A 12,500-nucleotide genomic window follows, 5' to 3' on the forward strand; every position below is an offset into this window, starting at 1 on the left:
CTCTTAGATTCTTTAATCAGAATCTCCGTGGTATAAGCTAGAACTGATGGCAGCATTCATGAGAATCCGGAAAGTCTAAACCTTGTCTGTGGTATTCCGAGTAGGATTCAAGGATTGAATGACTGTGACGAGCTTCAAACTCCTGAAGGCTGGGCGTTAGTGACAGATGCAAAAGGATAGTAAATCCTATTCCAACCGGATCGAGAACCAACCGGTGATTAGCCGTGCTGTGACAGAGCGCGTGAGCGTAGTTTTCACTGGAAGGATGGAAGGTAGCCATTGACAACGGTGATCCACCAACACACAGCTTGCCATAGGAGGACGTGCGTGCGTGAATCAGAAGACAGAGGAAAGCAGAGATTCAGAAGACAAAGCATCTCCAAAACTCCAACATATTCTCCATTACTACACAACAAGTAACGTTTAATTTATGCTCTATTGGTTATTCATAATTCAACTGATAAACATAATTGACTTCCTGACTAAGATTTACAAGATAACCATAGATTGCTTCAAACCAACAATCTTTGTGGGATTCGACCCTTACTCACGTAAGGTATTACTTGGACGACCCAGTGCACTTGCTGGTTAGTGGTACGCGTTGTGAAAAGTGTGATTCGCAATTTGTGCTACCAAGTTTTTGGCGCCGTTGCCGGGGATTGTTCGTGTTTGAACAACTGACGGATTATTTTGTTGCTTAGATTAGGAAAAATCTTCTCTTTTTTTGGTTTAAAGTCTTTTATTATTTATCCCTTGTTAAAACACTTTAAATTTATAGCTCAGTTAATTAGAACGTGGTGTTTATGTTCATAGTAATTGGCTATCATATTTTAAAAAAAAAACCTTTTTCAAAAATAATTTTTCTATTAATAAGGTCCCATAACTCATTTGGCTAGAACATTAATTTGATTGGGTTAGAATCTTTTATACTCTTTTTAAAACCTTCTTTTTCAAAAATAATTTTTCTATTAAATCCTGTGCCAAACTTTAATAAGGTCCCATAACTCATTTGGCTAGAACATTAATTTGATTGGGTTAGAATCTTTTATACTCTTTTTAAAACCTTCTTTTTCAAAAATAATTTTTCTATTAAATCATGTGCCAAACTTTAAGTTTGGTGTTTTCTTGTTGATTCCCCTTTGATTTTCGAAAATTTTGGTTTGGTTTTCTAAAAATTTTAAGTTTGGTGTTCTTCCTTCATGTTCTTGTGTTCTTGTGAGTCTTCAAAGTGTTCTTGAGTTTTCCTTGTGTCTTGATCTTAAAATTTTTAAGTTTGGTGTTCCTTGGTGTTTTCCCTCCAAATTTTTCGAAAACAAGGAGCATTAGATCTAAAAATTTTAAATCTTGTACTATCTTATTGTTCTTCTCTCTCCTCACTAAATTCAAAAATATCTTTTCAAAATATCTCTTCTAACTTCCTAACTTCTTATCTTTTCAAATTTGTTTCAACTAACTAACTAACTTTTTGTTTGTTTCTTAACTTTTTCAAAACTACCTAACTAACTCTCTCTCTCTCTAATTTTCGAAAATATCTTCCCTCTTTTTCAAAAAATTTCGTTTTTTTTTTAACTAATTATTTTTAATTTTAAAAAAAAATTATAATTTTCAAAATTCAAATTCTTTTTAGTTATTTTATTTTATTTAAGTATTTACTTCTTATAAAATAAAATAAATAAAAAAGATAAATCAGTCCAAGTTATATCCATAGAAATCCATCATGGACATAAGTGGAAATGAACAGTCCAGGAGGACTCTGGGGTCATATTCTAACCCCTCTACTGCTTCATATGGGAGTAGCATATGCATACCCTCCATTGGAGTTAGTAGCTTTGAGTTGAATCCTCAGCTCATTATCATGGTGCAGCAAAGTTGCCAGTATTCCGGTCTTCCACAGGAAGAACCTACAGAGTTTCTGGCACAATTTTTACAAATTGCTGACACAGTACATGATAAGGAAATAGATCAGGATGTCTACAGACTATTACTATTTCCATTTGCTGTAAAAGATCAAGCCAAGAGGTGGTTAAATAACCAACCTAAGGCCAGCATAAGAACATGGAAACAGCTGACAGAAAAATTCCTGAATCAATATTTCCCTCCAAAAAGGATGACACAGCTAAGGCTGGACATCCAAGGCTTTAAACAAGGAGATAATGAATCTCTTTATGATGCCTGGGAGAGATACAGAGAGATGCTACGAAAATGCCCCTCTGAAATGTTTTCAGAGTGGGTTCAGTTAGACATCTTCTACTATGGGCTTGCAGAAGGAGCTCAGATGTCTTTAGATTACTCAGCTGGTGGATCTATCCATATGAGAAAGACAATCGAAGAGGCTCAAGAGCTCATTGATACAGTTGCCAGGAATCAGCATCTGTATCTAAGCAGCAACCCTTCCATGAATGAAGAGGTTAAAACAGTAACTGCTGAATTCAGTACTGTAAAACAAGCTGCTGAATTCAATCAGCAATTAGATTTTCTAACAAAGCAGCTAGCTGAATTCAAAGACAGGTTACAGGAGACAAGGATAGCTAATATACATATGGAAGAACAGTTTAAGCAAACAAAGCAGCAGCTATCAAAGCAAATAGCAGAAGAATGCCAAGCAGTTCAATTAAGAAGTGGGAAAACATTAAATACCCCACCTCAAGGCATCAAAAATTCAAGAAATAAGCAACCCACCAAAGATTCCCCTGAGGACAGTAAGAGCCCAGGGAAAAATAATTCTGGCACTAAAACGCCAGAAAATGGGTGGAAGGCTGGCGCTGAACGCCCAGACCATGCCCAAAACTGACGTTTAGCGCCAGAAACAAGGCAGGGGTGGCGTTCAACGCCAGAAATGGGCAAGAATCTGGCGCTGAACGCCCAACAGGGGCACATTTCTGGCGTTCAGGCACCAGGAACAGACAGTGAGCTGGCGTCTAACGTCACTCCAGCTTCTGACTCTGGTACGCAATTGCCAGTGAGGGATCAGACACACATAAGTGCTGACAACAACCCCTCTAAAAAGGCTTCTTTAACCACTAAGGTTGAGGAATATAAAGCCAAGATACCTTATCCTCAAAAACTCCGGAAAGAGGAGCAGGATAAGCAATTTGCTCGCTTTGCAGATTATCTAAGGACTCTTGAAATAAAGATTCCATTTGCAGAGGCACTTGAGCAAATACCTTCTTATGCCAAGTTCATGAAAGAGATCTTGAGTCATAAAAAGGAGTGGAGAGAAACAGAAAGAGTTCTCCTCACTGAAGAATGCAGTGCAGTCATTCTGAAAAGCTTTCCTGAAAAGCTTAAAGACCCTGGGAGTTTTCTGATACCATGCATATTAGAAGGTGATTGCACCAAGACAGCTTTATGCGATCTTGGGGCAAGCATCAACCTAATACCTGCATCCACTATCAGGAAGCTTGGCTTAACTGAGGAAGTTAAACCAACCCGGATATGTCTCCAACTTGCTGATGGTTCTACTAAATACCCATCAGGCGTGATTGAGGACATGATTGTCAGAGTTGGGCCATTCGCCTTTCCCACTGACTTTGTTGTGCTGGAAATGGAGGAGCACAAGAGTGCTACTCTCATTCTAGGAAGACCCTTCCTAGCAACTGGACGATCCCTCATTGACGTCCAGCAGGGGGAAATAACCCTGAGAGTCAACGATGACGAGTTCAAGTTGAACGCTGTCAAAGCCATGCAGCATCCAGACACATCAACAGACTGCATGAAAGTTGACCTTATTGACTCTTTGGTAGAAGAGATCAACATGGCTGAGAGTCTCGAATCAGAGTTGGAAGACATCTTTAAAGATGTTCAGCCTGATTTGGAGGATTCAGGGGACATGAAAGAGCCTCTGAACTTTCTTCTGAAAGAGGAAAAACCTCCTAAACCAGAGCTCAAGCCACTGCCACCATCCTTGAAATATGCATTTCTAGGAGAAGGTGACACCTTTCCAGTGATCATAAGCTCTGCTTTAAATTCACAGGAAGAGGAAGCACTTATTCAAGTGCTAAGGACACACAAGACAGCTCTTGGGTGGTCCATAGGTGACCTTAAGGGCATAAGCCCAGCCAGATGCATGCACAAAATCCTATTGGAGGATAATGCCAAACCAGTGGTTCAACCACAGAGGCGGCTAAATCCAGCCATGAAGGAAGTGGTGCAGAAAGAGGTCACCAAATTACTAGAGGCTGGGATTATTTATCCCATTTCTGATAGCCCCTGGGTGAGCCCTGTTCAAGTCGTCCCAAAAAAGGGAGGCATGACAGTGATTCATAATGAAAAAAATGAACTGGTTCCTACAAGAACAGTTACAGGGTGGCGCATGTGTATTGACTACAGAAGGCTCAATACAGCCACCAGAAAGGATCATTTTCCTTTACCATTCATAGACCAGATGCTAGAGAGACTAGCAGGTCATGATTATTACTGCTTTTTGGATGGCTACTCAGGCTATAACCAGATTGCAGTAGATCCCCAGGATCAAGAGAAAACAGCATTCACATGTCCATCCGGAGTGTTTGCTTATAGAAGGATGCCCTTTGGGCTATGCAATGCACCTGCAACCTTCCAGAGATGCATGCTCTCTATTTTCTCTGACATGGTGGAAAAATTTCTGGAAGTCTTCATGGATGACTTCTCAGTATATGGAGACTCATTCAGCTCCTGTCTTGATCACCTGAAACTTGTTCTGAAAAGATGCCAAGAAACCAACCTAGTTTTAAACTGGGAAAAGTGTCACTTCATGGTGACTGAAGGAATTGTTCTTGGGCATAAAATCTCAAACAAGGGAATAGAGGTAGATCAAGCAAAAATAGAGGTAATTGAAAAATTACCACCACCTGCCAATGTTAAGGCAATCAGAAGCTTTCTGGGGCATGCAGGATTCTATAGGAGGTTTATAAAGGATTTTTCAAAAATCACAAAACCCCTAAGCAATCTGCTAGCTGCTGACACGCCATTTGTGTTTGACACAGCATGCCTACAGGCGTTTGAAACGCTGAAAGCTAAGCTGGTCACAGCACCAGTCATTTCTGCACCAGACTGGACATTGCCATTTGAGTTAATGTGTGATGCCAGTGATCATGCCATTGGTGCAGTACTGGGACAGAGGCATGACAAGCTTCTGCATGTCATTTATTATGCCAGTCGCGTTTTAAATAATGCCCAGAAAAATTACACAACCACAGAAAAGGAATTACTTGCAGTGGTTTACGCCATTGACAAGTTCAGATCCTACTTAATAGGATCAAAGGTGATTGTGTACACTGACCATGCTGCTCTTAAGTATCTACTCACAAAGCAGGATTCAAAACCCAGGCTCATCAGATGGGTATTGCTTCTGCAAGAGTTTGATATAGAAATAAGAGACAGAAAAGGGACAGAGAACCAAGTGGCTGATCATCTGTCCCGGATAGAGCCAGTGAAAGGGACGTCCCTCCCCTTTCTTGAGATCTCTGAGACGTTCCCTGATGAGCATCTATTTGCCATTCAGGAAGCACCATGGTTTGCCGATATTGCAAACTATAAAGCTGCAAGGTTCATACCCAAGGAGTACAATAGAATACAAAAGAAGAAATTAGTTACTGATGCAAAGTACTACTTGTGGGATGAACCTTATCTCTTTAAGAGATGTGCAGACGGAATTATCCGTAGGTGTGTCCCCAGAGAGGAAGCACAGAGAATCCTATGGCATTGCCACGGATCTCAATATGGAGGCCATTTCGGAGGTGAGCGAACAGCCACCAAGGTCCTCCAATGTGGCTTCTATTGGCCCACACTCTATAAAGATTCCCGAGAGTTTGTACGTAATTGTGACAGTTGCCAAAGAGCTGGTAATCTGCCTCATGGTTACGCCATGCCTCAACAAGGAATCTTGGAAATAGAGTTGTTTGATGTATGGGGAATTGACTTCATGGGACCTTTCCCACCATCATACTCAAACACTTATATTCTGGTGGCAGTTGACTATGTATCAAAATGGGTTGAGGCTATTGCCACACCCACCAATGATACTAAAACAGTGCTGAAGTTCCTCCAGAAACATATCTTTAGCAGGTTTGGTGTCCCTAGAGTGTTAATCAGTGATGGGGGCACTCACTTCTGCAATAAACAGCTTTACTCTGCCATGGTTCGGTATGGAATTCGCCACAAGGTGGCCACTCCATATCATCCACAAACCAATGGGCAGGCTGAAGTCTCTAACAGAGAATTAAAGAGAATCCTGGAATGGACAGTAAATACCCGTAGAAAGGATTGGGCAAGGAGCTTGGATGATGCTCTGTGGGCTTACAGAACAGCATTCAAGACCCCTATAGGGACAACTCCATACCAACTTGTGTATGGTAAGGCATGTCACCTACCCGTGGAACTGGAACATAAAGCTTATTGGGCAACTAGATTCCTAAACTTAGATGCCAAATTAGCAGGAGAAAAATGATTGCTCCAGCTAAATGAGCTAGAGGAATTCAGATTCACAGCTTTCGAAAATGCCAAGCTTTATAAAGAAAAATAAAAAAAATGGCATGACAGAAAGCTATCATCTAGAATCTTTGAACCAGGACAGAAGGTCCTGTTGTTTAACTCTAGACTCAGGCTATTCCCCGGGAAACTGAAATCCCGGTGGAGGGGACCATACGTGATTACAAGTGTGTCACCATATGGTTATGTGGAGCTTCAAGATATTGATTCTGATAAGAAGTTCATTGTCAATGGACAGCGAATCAAGCATTATCTTGAAGGCAACACTGAGCAAGAATTCTCAAGGCTGAAGCTAGATTAAAAGCTCAGCAAGGTCCAGCTAAAGACAATAAAGAAGCGCTTGCTGGGAGGCAACCCAGCCATGGGGCAACAATCCTCTAAGCATTTTGCCCTATTTTTATTTTTATTTGTTTATATAAAGTTCACTGACACTAAGGTAAAGAATCATTTGCATAAGTTTACAGGGTTACAGAAGGAATCTACACACAAAACAAAGATAAGGAGCTTACTGGCAAGAAAATGCCAGTGAAGGCCATTTTGGGCGTTCAGCGCCCAAAATGGGCATCCAGTGGGCACTGAACGCCAGTAAGGATAGCTATCTGGCGTTCAACGCCAGAAAAGGGCAACAACTGGGCGTTGAACGCCCAAGAGAGCAGCATTTGGGCGTTGAACGCCCAAAACAGGCAGTGTTTGGGCGTTCAAACGCCAGGATGGTGGGGAGGAGCTCTCCTTCTACCCATCTCCTTCTTTTTCTTTTGCTTGAGGACAAGCAAAGCTCTAAGTTTGGTGTGCTTATCCGTGATCACTAAGATCATGGCCCCTAAAGGAAAACAACCCACTCCAAGAGGAGCAAGGGCGTGATTTAAAGGAACTAAAGCGCAGAAATTCTCTCTTGAAGGACCAAGCACCTCACAGACTAGAGGAACATCCACTTCCCAAACCTCAAGGTTGTTGAGTTCTAATCTTAGCCTTAACTCTGTGATAACTGTTCTTATTTTAATTTTACCTTAGGAGTCATATAGTAGTAATTAGTATCTATTTTGATTTTATCTCCAATTAAGCTATAGTTTATTTTTCTCATCATCAGCAAACATGAATAAAGTAGTAGATCTTTTGAATAAGAAGCAATAAAATTTCGAGTTTTAATAAGAGAAATTCTAATTAGTTAAATGTGGTGGCAATGCTTTCTGTCTTCTGAATGAATGCTTGAACAGTGCATATGTCTTTTGAATTTGTTGCTTAAGACTGTTAAATATGTTGGCTCTTGAAAGAATGATGAACATGAGACATGTTATTGATAATCTGAAAAATCATAAAAAATGATTCTTGAAGCAAGAAAAAGCAGCAAAGAACAAAGCTTGCAGAAAAAAAAAAGTAGCGAAAAAAAAATAATATAGAAAGAAAAAGAAAAAGCAAGCAGAAAGAGCCAATAGCCCTTAAAACCAAAAGGCAAGGGTAATGAAAAGGATCCCAAGGCTTTGAGCATCAGTGGATAGGAGGGCCACGAAGGAATAAAATCCTGGCCTAAGCGGCTAAACCAAGCTGTCCCTAACCATGTGCTTGTGGCGTGAAGGTGTCAAGTGAAAACTTGAGACTGAGCGGTTAAAGTCAAGGTCCAAGCAAAAAGAAGAGTGTGCTTAAGAACTCTGGACACCTCTAACTGGGGACTTTAGCAAAGCTGAGTCACAATCTGAAAAGGTTCACCCAGTTATGTGTCTGTGGCATTTATGTATCCGGTAGTAATACTGGAAAACAAAGTGCTTAGTGCCACGGCCAAGACTCATAAAGAAGCTGTGTTCAAGAATCATCACACTGAACTAAGAGAATCAATAACACTATCTGAATTCTGAGTTCCTATAGATGCCAATCACTCTGAGCTTCAATGGATAAAGTGAGATGCCAAAACTGTTCAGAAGCAAAAAGCTACTAGTCCCGCTCATCTAATTAGGATCTGAGCTTCAATCAAAAACTCTGAGATATTATTGCTTCTCAACCTATTAGTCTTCTATTTTATTTGTCTAGTTGCTTGAGGACAAGCAACAGTTTAAGTTTGGTGTTGTGATGAGCGGATATTTTATACGCTTTTTGGGGATAATTTCATATAGTTTAGAGTATGTTTTAGTTAGTTTTTAGTCTATTTCTAGTAGTTTTTAGGAAAAATTTATATTTCTGGACTTTACTATGAGTTGTGTGTTTTTCTGTAATTTCAGGTATTTTTCTGGCTGAAATTGAAGGAGCTGAGCAAAAATCTGATTCAGGCTGAAAAAGGACTGCTGATGCTGTTGGATTCTGACCTCCCTGCACTCAAAGTGGATTTTCTGGAGCTACAGAACTCGACATGGCATGCTTCCAATTGCGTTGGAAAGTAGACATCCAGGGCTTTCCAGCAATATATAATAGTCCATACTTTGCACAAGGATAGATGACGTAAACTGGCGTTCAACGCCAGTTCTCTGCCCAATTCTGGCGTTCAGCGCCAGAAAAGGATAAAAAACTGGAGTTGAACGCCCAAACTGGCACAAAAACTGGCATTCAACTCCACAAATGGCCTCTGCACGTGGATTGCTTAAAGTCTCAGCCCCAGCACATACCAAGTGGGCCCCAGAAGTGGATCTCTGCATCATCCATCATAGTCCACTCATATTTTGTAACCCTAGGCTACTAGTTTAGTATTTAAACAACTTTTAGAGACTTATTTTGTACCTCATGACATTTCAGATCTAAACTTTGTATTCTCTGACGGCATGAGTCTCTAAACCCCATTGTTGGGGGTGAGGAGCTCTGCTGTGTCTCAATGAATTAATGCAAGTATTTCTGTTTTCCATTCAAACACGCTTGTTCCTATCTAAGATGTTCATTCGCGCTTAACTGTGATGAAGGTGATGATCCGTGACATTCATCACCTTCCTCAAACCATGAACGTGTGCCTGACAACCACCTCCGTTCTATATCTGATTGAATGAGTATCTCTTAGATTCTTTAATCAGAATCTCCGTGGTATAAGCTAGAACTGATGGCAGCATTCATGAGAATCCGGAAAGTCTAAACCTTGTCTGTGGTATTCCGAGTAGGATTCAAGGATTGAATGACTGTGACGAGCTTCAAACTCCTGAAGGCTGGGCGTTAGTGACAGATGCAAAAGGATAGTAAATCCTATTCCAACCAGATCGAGAACCAACCGGTGATTAGCCGTGCTGTGACAGAGCGCGTGAGCGTAGTTTTCACTGGAAGGATGGAAGGTAGCCATTGACAACGGTGATCCACCAACACACAGCTTGCCATAGGAGGACGTGCGTGCGTGAATCAGAAGACAGAGGAAAGCAGAGATTCAGAAGACAAAGCATCTCCAAAACTCCAACATATTCTCCATTACTACACAACAAGTAACGTTTAATTTATGCTCTATTGGTTATTCATAATTCAACTGATAAACATAATTGACTTCCTGACTAAGATTTACAAGATAACCATAGATTGCTTCAAACCAACAATCTCTGTGGGATTCGACCCTTACTCACGTAAGGTATTACTTGGACGACCCAGTGCACTTGCTGGTTAGTGGTATGCGTTGTGAAAAGTGTGATTCGCAATTTGTGCTACCAGAACGCAAACGGATCCCCGAACGGCAAAGCCGACCTCAACCGGCTTGACTTCTGTAACGGCTCGGCAGCCTATTATACGAAGGCGTCTCCAGTTGCTCAGACTCGACCTGGCCGAAGGATTGCTGGGCGCAATGCCAGCACTACGCGCGATGATTGGTCCTCCCCTAGGCAGCAAGACCCGGCACGCGGTAAACCAGGGAAGGACGTTGCCCGAGGGAGAGCTGGCACCCAGCGAGGTCGGGCCACCCCAAGGCCCGGAACGTGGTCCCCGCAGAAAGACGCGCCCGGGAAAGGGTGAGCAGGCACCCTGCGAGGACAGAAACAAGCCACTGCTGTCTCACTCCCATGGGTACCAGTACATGCGTACCCCATCACGGTGACCAGACATAGTGACTGGTCAGTTGCAGGGGACGGACCCGACGCTGGGCGCGCTGCAACGGATGCTGGTGACGTTGCAACGGATGCTGGGGGCGTTGCAACGGAAGCTGGGGGCGTTGCAACGTTGGCTGGGGGAGTTGCAACGGATGCAGGTCGCGTTGCAACGGATGCTGGGGTCGTTGCAACGGATGCTGCGCGCGTTGCAACGTTGGCTGGGGGCGTTGCAGCGGAGGCAGGTCGCGTTGCAACGGATGCTGGTGACGTTGCAACGGAGGCTGGGGCGCGTTGCAACAGATGCTGGGGACGTTGCAACGGAGGCAGGGCGCGTCGCAACGTTGGCTGGGGGCGTTGCAACGTTGGCTGGAGGCGTTGCAACGGAGGCAGGGTGCGTTGCAACATTGGCCGGTGACGTTGCAACGGAGGCAGGTCGCTTTGCAACGGATGCTGGGATCGTTGCAACGGAAGCTGGGGGCATTGCAACGTTGGCTGGGGGCGTTGCAACGGATGCTGAGCGCGTTGCAACGTTGGCTGGTGACGTTGCAACGGATGCTGGTGACGTTGCAACGGAGGCAGGGCGCGTTGCAACGTTGGCTGGGGGCTTTGCAACGGAGGCAAGTCGCGATGCCACGGTTGCTGGTGACGTTGCAACGGAGGCAGGGCGCGTTGCAACGGATGCTGGTGACGTTGCAACGGAGGCAGGGCGCGTTGCAACGGATGCTGGTGACGTTGCAAAGTTGGCTGGGGGCATCGCAACGGAGGCAGGTCGCGTTGCCACGGTTGCTGGTGACGTTGCAACGGAGGCAGGGCGCGTTGCAACGGATGCTGGTGACGTTGCAACGGAGGCAGGGCGCGTTGCAACGTTGGCTGGGGGCGTTGCAACGGATGCTGGGGCGTTGCAATGGATGCTGGGCGCGTTGCAACGGAGGCAGGTCGCGTTGCAACGTTGGCTGGGGGCAGTGCAACGGATGCTGAGGGCGGTGCAACGTTGGCCGGGCGCGTTGCAACGGAGGCAGGGCGCGTTGCAACGGATGCTGGTGACGTTGCAACGGAGGCAGGGCGCGATGCAACGTTGGCTGGGAGCGTTGCAACGTTGGCTGGGAGCGTTGCAACGGAGGCAGGGCGCGTTGCAACGTTGGCTGGGGGCGTTGCAACGGATGCTGGGCGCGTTGCAACGGATGCTGGGGCGGTGCAACGTTGGCTGGGCGCGTTGCAACGGATGCAGGGTGCGTTGCAAAGTTGGCCGGGCGCGTTGCAACGTTGGCTGGGCGTCGCAACGGATGCTGGTGACGTTGCAACGGAGGCAGGGCGTGTTGCAACGGAGGCTGGGTTAGTGCATCGTTGGCTGGTTTCGTTGCAACGGAGGCACCCGCCGTTGCAACGATGGCTCGGAGCGTTGCAACGAAGGAGCCAAATTTTCATATCTCATAATTGGCTCGTGCATTTTTTCTAAAATTTTGAGGGAACCTTGGTAATATTATGTGAAGGCTGCACACAAAAATCCAGGTCAAAAATCGCACGTTTGCTCCGTTTTTCATTTTTTTTGAATTTCCGGCTTTCTGGGCGGTAAAAAAATCGGCAAAAAAAATCGACACGGTGTAAATTCACCAAATTTGGGGATGGAAAGATCTTATTTTTCTAGAGGTTGTTGCAAAAAACGGCGTCAAAATTCGACCTCTAGAGCACTTTCCTTGAGTATGTCTCCTCACGGAAAAGGACGTCTACCCGTGGCACTTTGGTAATGGCTCGGCAGCCTATTATAGGGGGAGGGGTGTCACGCTGCTGAAACTCGAGTTGCCCAAAGGCTTGCTGGGCGCAATGCCAGCAAGATGCACGTTGCCTTGCCATCCCCTAGGCACACTAGCAAGCACGTTGTGGTTGTGGTGTGCCGCCGGGCTCCCCCGCCCCCAACGGAGGCACCCGCCGTTGCAACGATGGCTCGGAGCGTTGCAACGGAGGAGCCAAATTTTCATATCTCGGAATTGGCTCGTGCATTTTTCGTGAAATTTTGAGGGAACCTTGGTAATATTATGTGAAGGCTGCACACAAAAATCC

This window comes from Arachis hypogaea, chromosome 17 (genome assembly GCF_003086295.3).
Source record: "Arachis hypogaea cultivar Tifrunner chromosome 17, arahy.Tifrunner.gnm2.J5K5, whole genome shotgun sequence".
Taxonomy (NCBI): domain Eukaryota; kingdom Viridiplantae; phylum Streptophyta; class Magnoliopsida; order Fabales; family Fabaceae; genus Arachis; species Arachis hypogaea.